Below are 15,337 nucleotides of genomic sequence, written 5' to 3'. Positions count from 1 at the left end.
GATATTGACTTACAAAGGTGTTGAATCAAGACATACATGTAGAGACAGTGGGCGGCCACTAATCACACCACAATATGTTTCTAGTACTTGTTCAGACAAAGTCAGGCCTAATGTTTGAGACATATATGAGCTACTTCATGCAGTTCTCAATAAAAAAATCCTTCTGGGTTCTCAAATTAAAAGTCTCCATTACATAACTATTATATACACTAGGTATTTCTTTTTCCTCCATTCTAGTTCCTCCAATCTGATCAGCTACATTGTTCAATTTTATTTTGATACGTTTATGTTATTTCCTGGTCATGTTCAGTGTTTTAATTGTTATTATTTTAATTTGTTTTGATTTATTAAGCCTCTGCCCTGGTGATAGCCATGACTAAAGGTATTATGTTTTCATGTTGTCTGTCTGTGCATCCCATTCTTTTGAATGCAATATCTCAAGAGTGCCTTGGGGGAATTTCTTCAAATTTGGCACAAACGTCCAATTGGACCTGAGGATAAACTGATTACATTTTGATGGTCAGAGCTCAAAGGTCAAGATCACTGTGACCTTGTTTGCCCCATGCCCATGAACATGACATCTTAAGAACTCCTTGAGGGAATTTCTTCAAATTTGGCACAAACGTCCACTTAAACTCAGGGATGAACTATTAGATTTTGGTGGTCAGAGGTCAAAGGTCAATGTGACCTCACAAAATATGTTTGTCAAGATTTTTTTTTTTTTTTTTTTGACAAAATTTCACACAAATATCTAACAGGGTAAAAATGAAGTGATGACATTTTATACCCAAAAGGTCAGAGGTTAACTTCACTGTGACACCATAATGTTCTGCAAAACCACTTTTCTGTCCATTATTGAACATTATCACACAGGAACAGAAGGGAGAAATACTGAACCATACTGGTGACTCTAAACTTGGTTTGGGTATCCACCTTAAAACTGTAAAAATCTTCTGTGCTGCAGGGTTGAAGATGTGTGTGACGCATCAACATTTTAGAATGTGCAGCTTCTTTGCAGCATCATCCATATTTGAAGCATTGTCAGATGTCATGGCTACGAGTCTGGACAGACACATAAAATATAAACTGTAACTGCAATGTGACAGGTTTGCATATGCATATAACTGCAAGGCACTAATTCCAGCTTTTATACATATTTCCATGTTGTGTTGCTTGTATATATAAAACCTGAACCCTTTGTAAAGGAAACTGTCAACTTATGTTGAAATGTGGGAAATAACCAAATAAAGAAAGTTAAAAAAAAAAAAAAAAAGAGCTAAATGCAATGTATGTCCTGTCTATGAATTAATTTGTACTTACATTGTGTGCAATATTTATTTATTTATTTCCTTTATGTGGAATAATTTTAACTTATTTTATGTTCACGGCAAAAGTTGTCACTGCTCACTGCATTGTATTTATTTACAATGTAAAAGGAATTTAATTGAATTGTGAGACATTATTTGTCACTCATATTTTATGTATGTAAACAGCTAATATCCATATGTACATACACATTCATAGCATTTCCTCAGGGGACATTTTCTTTACATAAAAAAAGCTGTAAACACAAGCCGAGTGTGGGGACGGTGAAGTCCTCCTTGCACTGTGTCACTTGCTGTTCCGCCATCTCACCGCTAGATGTCCTCACAACACCGACCGCAGCCTCGCGCCCTCACCTGAGCGCGCCCAGCCTCCTCCAGGTGGGAGCTGCAGGTCGACACCAACTTCACTTCACTTCCTCCCTGCGGTCCACTGGAGCGTCCACAGACAAACAGCACGGGGCAGTGGGAGAAGTAACTTCAGCCTCCATCCACACGAAACAGACCCGTACCCGCGGGTACACACACATCCAGAGTCCCGTCGCTTCCTCAAGTGCTTCTCACGGAAATGGTTCACCTGAAGTTTCGGTGAAAGTTTGGGAGTTGGGGAGGAAGGAGACGCAGCGGGGAGACGCTGCAAATGGAGAGAGGGTGAATTAACCCATCTGGATCAGCAAAGTTCAGCAAGGTATGAGAAAGTTTTCTGTCGTTGTGTAGTTATGTTTGAACAGAGAACTGCAGTCATTAGTAGCCTTTGATTCCTTCTCATAAAGCCTGCTAAACTTTTCTTTGGCGTGGTTAATGGTGAAAAATACACTTAAATGTTGTTTTAAATAGTTTAAATCACGGTTAAATAACATTAGGATTGACTGAATCAACTTTCAAATATGTCTAAGTACATTTTTAAGTGTTGTCTGTTTAGTTTACTACAGTTGCTGCTTTATAAAAATATATAGGATAAGATCAGACTTAAAAATAAATAAATTACTCCCCACTTATTAAACCAGTGTTCCCCAGTGTAATCAGATAAAGCGAGTTCTTGATGGATGACAGGAGATCCAGGTTGAGTATAGGCATGCATGGAAAACTAGGTGTGGGAGATTTGCTTAACTTGGCCTTGAGGGATCCCAAGCAAGAGGTAATTTAAGACCTGCAGTGCTCCTCTCTGCTGATGACAATGAAGACTATTGTGTTCTTCCCCGTCACTGACCCAGCAGCATGGGGCTCTGACACTTGGTTTAATCTGTGCCAGTCAATGACAGGAGTCTGCTCTTATATAGATCCATTGCTTGTTGATTAACCTGACAGAGATAACATGCTTCTGAGGGGTCTCCCCCTGTCCCCTCTCTCTGTTTGCCCGCCACCTCCTCTGCACTTTGGACTGGAAGCTTCAAAGTCAAACTTTTCTGAAAACTCTGCAGCATTTCCATCGATCAAGGGTGGTTGTTGTTGTTTTCAGCTCCATGGATTCACCTTTACCTCTTGTACCCTGTGGTAGGTGAGGCTGAGACACAGCCATTTGTTTAGAAAGGGTGTGTCTCGTACCGGTGCTCCTTCTTCGCCAGCCATGCCATGCCAGGGCTTGTACCCATGGAGATTACAGGTGTGTTATGTAAGCATTAGAGGCAGAGCAGAGCCTGGTGGATTCCTGAGATCCAGAGGAAGATGAAGGAAGAGACGAGGTGAGAGATGAGGGATGGGACAGGATAAGGCGGTTGTGGTGCAGCCTGGTAGGTTTAACTTTTATGTTGTTTACTGTTTATCTGTCAGGGATGAAGTGAAGTGAAATGCAGTGGAGGAAAGGGGAAAGCTAGTAGTCAAGAGGAGGAACAGTCCGTGTTGTAATGGACAAAGACACATGATTATGTGTGTGTTAGGCAAGTGGAGTGTGTGTGTGTCATGCAGGCCTGCGATAAGAGGAGACTCCTTCCTGATGAGTGTGCTGTTAATCAGAAGGATTAGCTGATGAGTAACTAATCAATGACTCCTCATCAACACCTCTGATAAATGTAATCAATAGCTGTTAGGGGCATGATGGAGTTTGAGTGTGTGCAAACATGCCTGCTCATTTCTGATTTACTCCCTCCTTCTTTCTTTTCTTGTCTCTCTGAGAGTTCACATGAGTTCTGGTCCAAACTGCGGCCATTCTTTTATATTCCCACGATAAATTTTTCCTCGACTGCCGTCCACTCAGGCGACTGTCAGACGGAGTCAGCTGCAGATTGAAAGGATTTGAAAGCAGCTACAGAGTTTTTGTTTTGACTGGGGTAGAGCAGAGACACAGAGATGCCAGGATGTATTTTTAAACCCCCAGTGTCCAGCTGTGTTTGTTCTTCGCTGCAAACTGGTCACCGCTACTGCATAACACTCTTTCTTTTTTCACCCGTGACTGACCTGTCAGTTCAGGGGTCTTAAGCTCCACAGAGGCTGCAGTCCTGACTTAAGACCCCTGGCAACCCCTGGAAGCAAAGCAAACAACACACTTTGAAGAGCTCTGTTGCTGTCTGTGCTCGCTGTGGTCTCTTATGGTGCCAGAGAGGAGTTAAATGTGTGTTGTTTTTCTGTCCTGTTTTTGGAAAGAAGCTAAGATTAGTGGGATTCAAACAGTCACACTGGAGGAATTTTACTTAATGTATTTCAAAATCTACTTAATGATACTTGACAGAGGTTGACCAACATTTGTTTGTGCATCTATATCACACACCTAGGGATGGCACGATAAGATTTCACCACATTAAAAAACACTCACAATGAGGTGATCGTGGTGAACTTCCATTATTGGGATATTTGTCAATATCATGTCAAGCAGCACCCAAAGAGACTGTTGGGCAACCAACAATAAAAGCGATCCAGCAAAAACAGGCTGCCTACTCACCAAGCTTTAAAACGCAAAAGATCCTAATCAGTCATTGGCATATTTCATATAGAATGATATGACGACTAATGTTCACCAAAAAGATGTGTCCCTTATGTGATGCAATATAAATAATTTAAAGTGATTCCAGTATGTTTTAGTGCTGCTTAAGGGTTTTAAGCATAATTTGAGGATTATTTGGAATAATGGTGTGAATTGTAATTATTTTGGCCAGGATTATTGTAACATATCACACACCAGTAGATTGTTCTTCTTATGCACTGTTGACATCCACAGTATATGTCAGAAGCTTGAAATATTAGAGCGAAAATGGATTAATGGATTAGATGACGAGAAAACTGGCAATTATTTTGATCATCGATTACTCTTTTAAGTAGTTTTCAAGTAAGAATTATTTGTCTTATTTGATAGTAAACAGAATATCTTTGGGTTTTGACTGATGATGAAATGAAACATGAAATTTGAAGATGCCTCCTTGGACTATGGGGAATTATAAAGGGCGTTTTGTTTTTGTTTTTTTTTTTACTTTTTTTGACATTAACAAAGTAATATATCAGGAGAAATACTAGCAGACTAACTGGTGATGAAAATGATCATTAGTTGCAGCCCTAAATAAAATAATTTTAGGTACTGAGGCTTGTAATATTCACAACACATTTAATGCAACTAGTTTGAGATTAGCTGGCCAGTATATCAGTATTATATTGATATTGTGATTAGATTTTGGACATCCTACTATTGTTAGTGGTGTCTTTTCCTGGTTTTAAAGGTTGCATTACAGTAAAGTGATGTCATTTTATGAACTTACCAGACTGTTCTAGCTGTTCAATTATTTGCCTTTACCCACTTCTCCATTACATCCACATTACTACACTATGTATCAAAAATCTCATTGTGTAAATATTTTGTGAAAGCACCAATACTCAACCAAACAATATCGTCGCAATATCAGCATTCAGGTATTTGGTCAAAATATCGTGATATTTGAGATTCTCCGTATCGCTCTGCCTTGGTTTTATTATTATTAGTATTATTATTTTTTAATATCATGGGGGAAACTGACATTGAATTAAAGTTAAACTTTTGATTAAAAGACAAATAATAATACTTTAACACGATGAAAATGAGCAGAGAACAGCAGAATAATTGTAGTAAACATAAACAATAAGAGAGAGCGAGAAAGTGCTGCTGGCACCAGTGTATTGATACTGCAGGAAATGAATATTGAAACTGTTTCAGGTATTCAGAATCGATATTTCTGACAACACTATATGGTTAAAAAAATGAACCAAATTGTGTTTCGATGCTCAGATCATTTACCAGGAAAATAAAATCCTCAGTAAAAACTGTAATCTGTGTAAACGTGTTTTTTATGCTTTGATAGATATTTTCCCACATGCTTTATTAAAAAGAAATCTGCCCTGTTTCCATAGAAATAAAACATTTGTGACTCCCCTCTTAAAAAGAAAACCTAGTGAACAATAATCTCAGTCAGAGCACACAACCCCCATGTTATAATCTTATCAGAAAATGACTCTCATGCGCCAGCCATTATCCTTTTTCTTTCATGGCTCCGTCTCCTAGGCCACTGTACTCTATGAGGGATGTGTGGCAGGGCGGGAGTGAGGGAGGGTTGAAAGGGAGAACATGAGGGGCAGAGGAGGAGGAGGTGTAGAGGGGGGTGAAAGCACATTTGGAGTGAAGAGTTCCTCAGTCGGTAATTATCAATCTCTCAGGAATGCGGCCGCTGCTCTTACCAGACAAGCTGCTGCATGGCTACAGCGGCCTCGCAGCACGCCAACTTGCATTACCCCGTCCACAGATCTCTGCGCACACACACACGCAGCGTCTATAACCTCAGTGAGTTCAGTTACATAGCGTTTTGGTTTATTTGTGTCATTATTGTCTTACGGTGTTTATTTTTATCACTGTCATTACCTACATGGTCTTTTTCTGAAACTGTATCCTCTCTGCAGCAAACAAAGGGACCACATAATGTCAGCAAGGGCTTGTCTTTCAGTCCAAGTCCCTCACCACTGTGTGTTTATGCTGATATGTTGGTATGGAACCAAAGTGTAGGAAACTTGTGGCCACCCTGAAAACCGGGGATTTCTAATGAAATTTTCATGAGCTCTTTGGTCTCATTAGCTTTATTTCTAGTGATCCTCTCCGTCAATGCTAAACTACTTCCCTTAAGAAGGGAAATCTCTCATTGATGCCTGAAGACTCCCACAGAGCTCTCGTAAAAAGTTCCTCCTCAGTCATGTCAAAACTCCTCAAGCCGTGGAATTGAGTATTTCCAGTTTGTGCCTCGGTGGCCTTCTCATCCATCACAGTACATTTCTGGTTGAGTGTTTGAGCTCCAGTGTGCAGAGCTGCAGCCCAGACGAGGGTTGCTTAATTCTGCTCCCGAGTAGCAGTGCTCCTCTTTGTTTGATAATGTCTACAGAAGACGGCCAACGCCCTGACTGATGCCTGCAGGTGCCACACAGTAAGACCAGTTTTTACGCCGCTGAACACTCGCCATGTAGTCACGGAGTCACTTTGAGTGCAGTTTAAAAACTGTTATTGTCCAAACTGGCTGTTACTGTAAAGCCTATTCTGGTGACCTCAGCAGGAAGACCGGAACAGATCCGAAACTTCCTCCAAAAAAACCCCAGAATATTAACCTTGTTATCTGTTTTTTTTATGCAGACACTAACCACATTCAGCCTGACCTTAACCTTGCTCGCTGACAGCTAAATCATGCCATGTGAAACCCCATAGCTCAGGCGTAGATGTGAATGGCCTCCTGGTTAAACTGAGCCAGTCCTAATTCAAACAAAGGTGGCTGCCTGTATCACTGCCACTCCCTCTTGGCTTATTCCCGTGAGGCATTGGAGTCTGCAACGTCAGCTTCCCTGTGTGACTCACTGCAAAGTTACAGTTCCTGGAGACCCTCCCTCATCCCCCCCGCTGCTGCCTGCGAAATTCATATTGTTCATATTTGCCAGAGTCGATAAGGGTGTGATTACACTTGAGCATGAAATCAGTATTGTGAGTTGACCAAGGTTTGGGCCTCTGTGCCTCCATGGAAGCTTTCCAACTCTACATTTGAAAGAAAAATTGAATTTTAAACACTTTTTATGACACGTTTCAACCTAATTCTTTTCCACATGGGTGTAGTTTGCCACATAAAGCAACACAATGGGTGTCAAAAGCATGTACAATCATAACAAAATTAGTTCAAGGGCAGTATAGTTGTCCCAACTGTCTTGTGGACTACATCCCTAAAACAAATACTGACAATTATTTGCTGTTCCTCTTTGACCTGGATCTGGCGAGGGTGTGTACATGCTTAAGTCACCGAAAGTGGTTTTCAAATATAACGAGAACTGGCTTTCCCTCATTCTTTTTACACAGCAGTTTGTCACAGAAAAGTACAGTAGAGTCCAGTGTGAGATGGAAATCTTTGGCATGGATTTGGGTTTGGATTTGCACAGTAAGCTTCGCTGCTGTGTTGTGCTGTGCTCCAGGCAAGGCAGGTGTCAGTGCACTGCTCTGCTTTAAGTCTATTGACCCACCTGCATAAAAAGTGGAGGACACCCACATATCCTCTGGAATTTATGTCCTTGAGCTCCACTCCAGGACATAGAGCTGTTAAAAGCGCACAGACGATAGATGTCATTTTTAGATATGCTTGCAGTCTATTTAATGACAGTGTGTAAACTATTATCAGCCCCAGTTTACTTCGTGCTGATGTGTACACACTGCTGTCTATGTCAGATAATCAGTCAGTGCTGCAGGTATTGACACATTGCGTTGAGGTTTGCTGTGTTTGAGCGGTGCCTCCTGTCCAATGCGAAAGCCTGCCGTCTTTTTGTAAAGGATAAGTAAACAGCATGTTGGAACACATGCCTGCTCCGGCAGGACTGGGGCTGGGCTGGGAAACCACAGCGGCTTTAGTGTGTGTGTGTGTGTGTGTGTGTGTGTGTGTGTGTGTGTGAGAGAGAGAGAGAGAGAGAGAGAGAGAGAGAGAGAGAGAGAGAGAGAGAGAGAGAGAGAGAGAGAGAGAGAGAGAGAGAGAGAGAGAGAGAGAGAGAGAGAGAGAGAGAGAGAGAGAGACGGAAAGAGAACATACAACTTTTTTGTTTGTAAATCAGCTCAGGGCATATGACTTGATCATGATGTTTCTGATGATATGATACACCCTGATGTGGTGTACTTAAAGGATGTGGTGGATGTTTTTTAGTTAGGTTTGTGCTACAAATCCTCAAAAACAAGTCCGATTTTAAATCCTCCTTTTGTGCCTATAGTTTGTGTATCAACTTTTATGAATTGAGAGGCGTGGTCCGGGGATAAGTAATTGCTGGGACAATGAACGAACTCTGTAATTAAGTTGTCGGCCAGAGTGGTTTAACTTTGAAGAGAGATTGTGACTCCAGGGCCAACCTTATCCCTAAAGCGATATAAGCAGTTGCCTAAGGCCCGCTGGTCTCTGGTGGCCCCCTAGAAAAGATATTTTTGAAGAGACAGTAATAAAATAGAAATTGAACTAAACAAAACTAAAACTGACAACATTTTGTGTCGTTTTTGCCAAAAATAGTGACAAAATGGTCAGCTCAGAGACAGGGGAAGTTAACTGTCCCCTACAAAACAAGTGCTCCCAGGATTCTGTGGTTAAAAATAACGTTTAGCAGCTGTATAGACCGAATCACAAAGTTTATTCCGAGTAACTTCCGTGCTGAAAACCCCCGCATCATGTACATGAACTCAAATGACACCAAGCAAGCATTGCCAGTTAGTTAGTTTTTAGCCACGTAAAAAAGGCCTACCAAAAAAGGCCTATCAATTTAAGTGTGCACTATATGTAGAGTTTTTCACTGCCTTTGTATCAAAGCCACCAGACTCCATTGACAAAAACAGAAATTTTACAAAGCAGAACACTAATGCTGTGTCTCAAATCGCGTACTTCTGTACTTACAGTTACTATTTTGAGTGCATAAGTGCGTTCACCCTGAGAAGTATGGAAAAATGCAGTGCACTATGAGTACCCAGATGGTGCACTCAAAACAGTCAAGTTGTTGGGTGTGGAACTATGGACACTGCGACTGTGAACGTTGCTGCATTGTACAAATACATGTGTTTTTTGCACTAAGCACCACTATACTGTTGTCGGATATAAGCCAGCAGTATGTTTGTTGGGTTAATTTAGCAGTCTGTAATGATTTGGTACCATGAACGATAACGCAAATGCTAATCTTCATTAATGTGCATTGTCCCTATCCAAATGCTAGTTTGCTAACGAGCTAATTTACGGTCGGCATTTCCGGTGAGTGCACAGCGGCCATGTTTGGTTTGAGACAACACTACCCTGTCGAAATTTGCGCACTACGCCAATGAGTACATAGTGCACATAGTATACTACATACAAGTATACTAACGGAAGTATGTGATTTGAGAGACACCATTAGTGTCTGATCTACCATGGCCTCCATTGGTTAGTATGTAAGGCAGTGCTACTCAACCTGCAGCCTGTGGTCCGTATCTGGCCCCCAACAGGGTGCTGGATGCCACCCCAACCATTTTCTAATTCACAATAAAAATAAATTGACTCACACTGGGGATTATATTTGTACTTTAAACACACAGAAGGTGCCAGAGTGCATAAAAAAAAAAGTACCAAAATAAAACTTTTTTATCAAAAAAAGGTGCCAGGGAAGGATCCCCCACACCCTTTAAATCCCGGAAACACCTGTGCATACATGACTGGCCCCTGGTCTCCTGTCATTTTGCAAAATTGTTCCCCAGACAAAGCAAGTTGAGTATCCCTGATGCAAGGTAAAGCGAAGCAAATATTCAAATATAGCATACACTAACACTGATATTTATTTTATTTATTTATTTATTCATCCACAGCGGTATGTTGCTTAGCTTCTGTGCTGGTAGATTTGGTTTATCAAAGATGGCAGCATTTAACTATGTATCTTTAAATGTTACAGTTACGGCTGAAAATGAAACAGAAATCAACAAGTCTGTGAATTTTTTTTATCTCTGCAGTTGAAATCAATAGCTGCCTGTTAGTGATTGATGTTGTTAGTGTGATGTCACAGGGATTTGGCTAAATAAATAAATATGACAATAACGAAAGTCAACACAAACTGGAATAACAGCCATCGCAAGCTATTCTTTGACAGTTTGCCAGCACTGCAGTCCATAATTTCAGTTAAATAAATTACATTTGGTGGTCTGTTTAAGAGGATCATTGGAAGGGTCAGGGGGTCGCAGACACAAACTGTATTTATGTTGTCTATTTAAAGACAATGTTGCTGCTAATAGGTCCCATTTTAGTCTTTATGTGCTTATTTGTACATTATATGTGTTTAAACTAGTATTTACAATACATAAGTTGGTTCGTTGTCGTGTGAAGAAGTGGCATGTTAGAACGAGGAGGGCCCCAAAACCTGTTTAAGGCCCCCAAAAATCTAGGGCTAGCCCTGTGTGAATCTAAAGCTGATTTGCTGAAGAGAGGATTGTGACAGTTACCTTTAGATAAACCCAAGAGATGTGCCTTTTTTAGTGAGACAAATGTAAAAAACATAAACAGACGTCATCAAACAAACAGTGAGAATTTCCAACGACACTCCACTGTCTACGTCACCTCATTACATTTGTTTGCTGAACTGAAAATTGCAGGTTGTTATGGGTAACCACAGCAATGGTGGCATGACTCAACTCCTTGTGACTAGACTGCACAGACAGCGGTCTGCTGGGTGGTCCTCCGCCGTGTCCCAGAGCTCTCAGCATTACTCTGGTCCCTCTGTGATGGAAATAATACGAGGAGCTGTTGCACTCAGTGCAGCCCCGTGGGCTATAAATGAATGAACCGGCCCCCTCTCCTCCCGAGAGAGGCGTCTGATTATTGGCGACTGTAGCCAATACAGATGCACGGATCTTAGTTATGCCCAAATGACTGTAATTTGGAGCAGGAGAAACACAGGGCTTAGTGCGGGGAGAGGCCTGGTGCTTTTCTTCAGAGAAGATGGATGCTCTTTCTTGTTACTGGCCTTTCACTACAACTCACTCCTTATGTCTAACTCCATACTCACTGTGCCACATTAGATGTGCAGCAGTGGATAACAAGTTCAGCTGGGCTGCATTAAGATAACATATTACTCCTAAAATGCCCACATATGTATAAAGTTTAGAAAAGCATTTAAGTACCTCAAGTAGTCATCTTAAGCCTCTCATATGGGGCTGCATACCTCTCTCTCTGGACAGGGCAGAACCAGATTTAACTCTACTTTTCAGCCTTACTAGAGGCATTGTTGAGTCTGAAATATCTCAACTAGGGATAAGAGTTGATAAGATTTTATTGATACCAGTGCTACTATGGATTCTACTTATTGGTCTGATTATTTATCTATCCTCTTATTGATTCCTGATCAGATATCTGTGTGAAAAAATGTGGTCTGTTTTATTATCTCTGAGTCTGAACACTGTGTATCTGTGTAGCTCTAATGTTATTATAACATAGGATATTGACCCTCAGTAATGGATGTGCTGCTCGGTTGGGAATAGGGTTGCAGCAGTATACCATAGACCATACACCATGGTATTAAAATTAGCGGTTATCATACCATGTACATTTGCTTATCTACAGTACTGAAAAGTATTGCAGTCGGACAGGTAATCTCACTTGTGTGTGTATCTCCTGTCTTCCACCGCTGCCTCTCAGATGTTTTACATATACTTCTCCTAAAAGAAATGGTTTCAAGTTTCAATTATAACAAAGCATTTAACCAAAAACACTTCAGTTTCATTCCTTAAAGGGTCATTGTAAGTGATAATCATAGTAGGCAAATGGTCGAATATCCTACACCATGAAACTTTATTTTCTGAGACGGTTATTGTACCATGAAACTAGGGCTGCCACTAATGATTATTTTCATTGTCGACTAATCTGTCGATTATTTCTTCGATTAGTCGACTAATCTGTCGATTATTTCTTCGATTAGTCGACTAATCTGTCGATTATTTATTCGATTAGTCGACTAATCATTTCATCGAAAAATGTGTTAAAATGTTGAAAAATGTCGGTCTGTCTCTCCCAAACCCCAAAATTATGTCATCTAATGTCTTGTTTCATACTCACGCCAAAGGGTTTTAGTTCACTGTCATGGGAGAGTGTGTAAAGCTGCCAATATCTGAACGTAAGAAGCTGCAGTAAGAGTATTTTGGGGTACTTTTATAGTACTTTTCTATGAAAAATGACTCAAACCGATTAGTCGACTACTAAAATAGTCACCGATTATTTTAATAGTCGATTGGTCATCGATTAGTCAACTAATCATGGCAGCCCTACATGAAACTCTTAGACCGTTTCAACCCCGGTTAGGAAGCAGTGCCACTCATGTAGAGTATCAAATACATGGCGTTCTTTGAACTGAAGTCCATGTTGTGTAAAATGATGTTTCAGCATATCCTCCTGAGACCCTGTTTCCTCATATGGGGACATCACATTTGGGGTTTACTGGACCTTAAACTTCATTCTGCTTACTTCAGACCTGCTGTCCTCGTTTGTGGACACTGTTTTGTGCCATCTAGTGGTAGCAAAACCACAATACACTAATTCATGTAAAAACAGGATGGCAGCCATCTCTGCCAAGTCAATCTGCTGCCAACCCCAATACAAAAGGGGACAAGGTCCAAAACCTGATTAAATTTAATGATTGAAATGATTGTTTGCGATTAAAAACATTTGTAGTTTGATATGCCATACAAACTTTTTTGTACTACGAGCTAAGACGTTGATTAGAAAGTACTTGTTAGGCAACAGTCGGACTTTATTATCATCTCACTTGAAGATATTGGGACTTAATTATTGTTGACAATGTTTAGTTTTTTATACTTATCAGGTCCTACTGATCCCAAATAGCTAGTTAAATAACTAATAACAGTTCAGGTTTCAGGAGGATATTGCAAGTGTTTCCATGCTTACTTGAAATGATCATTTTACAGACATTACAAACCGCACTGTTGTCATCTTTCCTCTTGAAATGAAGCCTTTGGAGTGTCTCTTTCTGTCCGCCATGATTCCTTCTCATTGCAAGTTTCCAGCAGCATAAATGCATGGTTTTGATGTCATTTGCTTGTAACTTGCAACTGTTAGAAAAACATGCCAGCATCGATAAAATTAATTGATAAGCTCAAAGGAATGGACCGGTCAATTTGGAACCGGTTCAACTGCAACCTGTTCTCGATTCCGTCCCCTGATGACAACTATTTCATGGATTACCATGAAATTTTTCACCAACATTCATGGTGTCCAGAGGATGAATCCTAATCTCTTTCTGGCTTTTCACAAATTTAGTTTGTCATCCATTACTGAAGACATTCCAATCAGTTTTTTTGTGTAGTGCTTATAACTAAATGCTGGCATGCTAACATGCTAAAAGATGTGAACATGGTAAACATTATACCAGCTAAACATCAGCATGTTAGCGTTGTCATTGTGAACATGTTAGCATACATTAGCATTTAGCAATGTTGGGCCTAAGTGCAGCCTCACAGAGCAGCCGACATGGCTATAGAATTGTCTCTACTTTAACTACACAGTAAAGACCAATGTCTGCCTTAGAAACGACATCAGTTGCCAGTTTATTAGGTACATCTAGCTAAAACCAATGCAGTCCAATGCAGCAGTCCTGCAATAAATCTTTCCCTTTATGAATGCACAGTTTTGTTTAAACTGTCAAGATTTGACTGATAAAAGGTAAAGTTATGACCAATGTTAAGAATGTAAGGCATCTGGCTTTAAATAGTGCACATCTGCTTGAAAACTTTCCATACCATGCATCCAAACCAGAGTCCTCTAACTCCTCATCAGAACTCCCCCTCTGCATTACACACAGCTTTGATGATGAGAGGCAGTTTGGAAAGTCACATTTGTAGTCCTCGGAGAACATGACATAGGTTTCTGTGGTTTAGCTCCATGTCTCGTCTGGGGCAGGAAAGTATTCCTAGAGACTGTGAAGGAAGTTTGCTTGTATTGAGCACATGTTGCTTGTGCTAGAAATCTGCCTGCAGTGTTTTTCATGCATGACTGTGAAGCAGCAAAGCAGCCAAAAACTTTTCATGAACTTTGTCGACAGCAAATCATCCAGGGCTTTATTATAATTCTCTCACTCCGACTCGGCTCCCACCTTCCTGCAGTCTTTGTGTGTGCTTATTTACAAGCCGCGACTCCTGTCATCTTAGGAGCTTGCTCCTACTTTTAGCCTGTGATTTGGAGATAAGTATCTAATAAAGTGCACAGCTGGAAGAAGCCCAGTGTAAGCTACAGATCCCCAGGAGCAAGGCTGGGAAACCTGCCTTAAAGTCGTGGAGTTCAACAAGGTGAAGGGGTGGAGGAAGTCGATGAGCTCATTCTACTGAGAAAAAAATGAAGGAAGACAATGGAACATAAAAGTGATCGTGAATCAAAAAAACACTGCTGTATGAATGGACACTGTTTGTTAGAAACACCTCGGTGCACACTGGCAACTGTTTATTTTGCTGTTCTCTAGCTCTTCCCAGTGTGCTGTTGTGCCTGTGTGTAAGAGTGCAGGAGCCTCACGGGTGCGGCTTTGTGAATTATGACTCCATGTTATGGAATGAAGGGAGCGGTGCCAGTTCTTTCTTTGCAGAACTGTGAAGTTTGGTTTAGAGGCAGGAGGGGGTCTGTGTAGGCTGAGCGTGTGGGTTGAGTGAGCAGTGCCCACACAGACAAACACAAACAGACATATACACACACAAATACCAACTGGGGTTGTTGAAAGAATAAGACTTTGCAAATGTCGGGCGCTGTATTTATTTGCACTACAACACCTCGCTTTGCTGACAAGCCTTCTCCAAAGCATACTTTAAGTCTTAACTTGTTTTAAAACCTCACAACCACTTCTCTTCAAGATGAAAAGACTCGCCTGGAAACCTGTTTGGCATAATCCATCATCTTGAACCTTGGTGCTTTTGTGGTGCATTCAATAAAGCATCAATATCCCCTACATCAATTGCGGAAAAAGCATGCAAATAATGAGCTGTGTTGTTGGGAAGTCAAACCTGGAAGGCAGACAGTAATCAGATACAGTAATTGTTGTAAGAACACTGAATTTGGCAGCTT

The 15,337-nt window shown here is 40.8% G+C and overlaps 1 protein-coding gene across 3 annotated transcripts in view; it reads left to right on the top strand.

Annotated features, from left to right (window-relative positions):
* The first annotated feature begins 1,870 nt into the window (after positions 1-1,870).
* Positions 1,871-15,337, top strand: part of LOC117267307 (uncharacterized) — a 40,140-nt gene continuing 26,673 nt past the window's right edge. For 2 of the 3 annotated variants that reach the window (XM_033643135.2, XM_033643134.2), the window contains exon 1: positions 1,871-2,010. The gene's annotated coding sequence lies outside the window, so the exon portion shown is untranslated. Of the gene's footprint in view, positions 2,011-2,946; positions 3,053-15,337 lie in introns of those variants that run through there. The other variant, XM_078175005.1, reaches the window with a different exon arrangement.

Source organism: Epinephelus lanceolatus, chromosome 15 (assembly GCF_041903045.1).
Source record: "Epinephelus lanceolatus isolate andai-2023 chromosome 15, ASM4190304v1, whole genome shotgun sequence".
Taxonomy (NCBI): domain Eukaryota; kingdom Metazoa; phylum Chordata; class Actinopteri; order Perciformes; family Serranidae; genus Epinephelus; species Epinephelus lanceolatus.
Note: the sequence above shows the minus strand (reverse complement) of the source record. Positions and strands in the feature narration are given on the sequence as shown.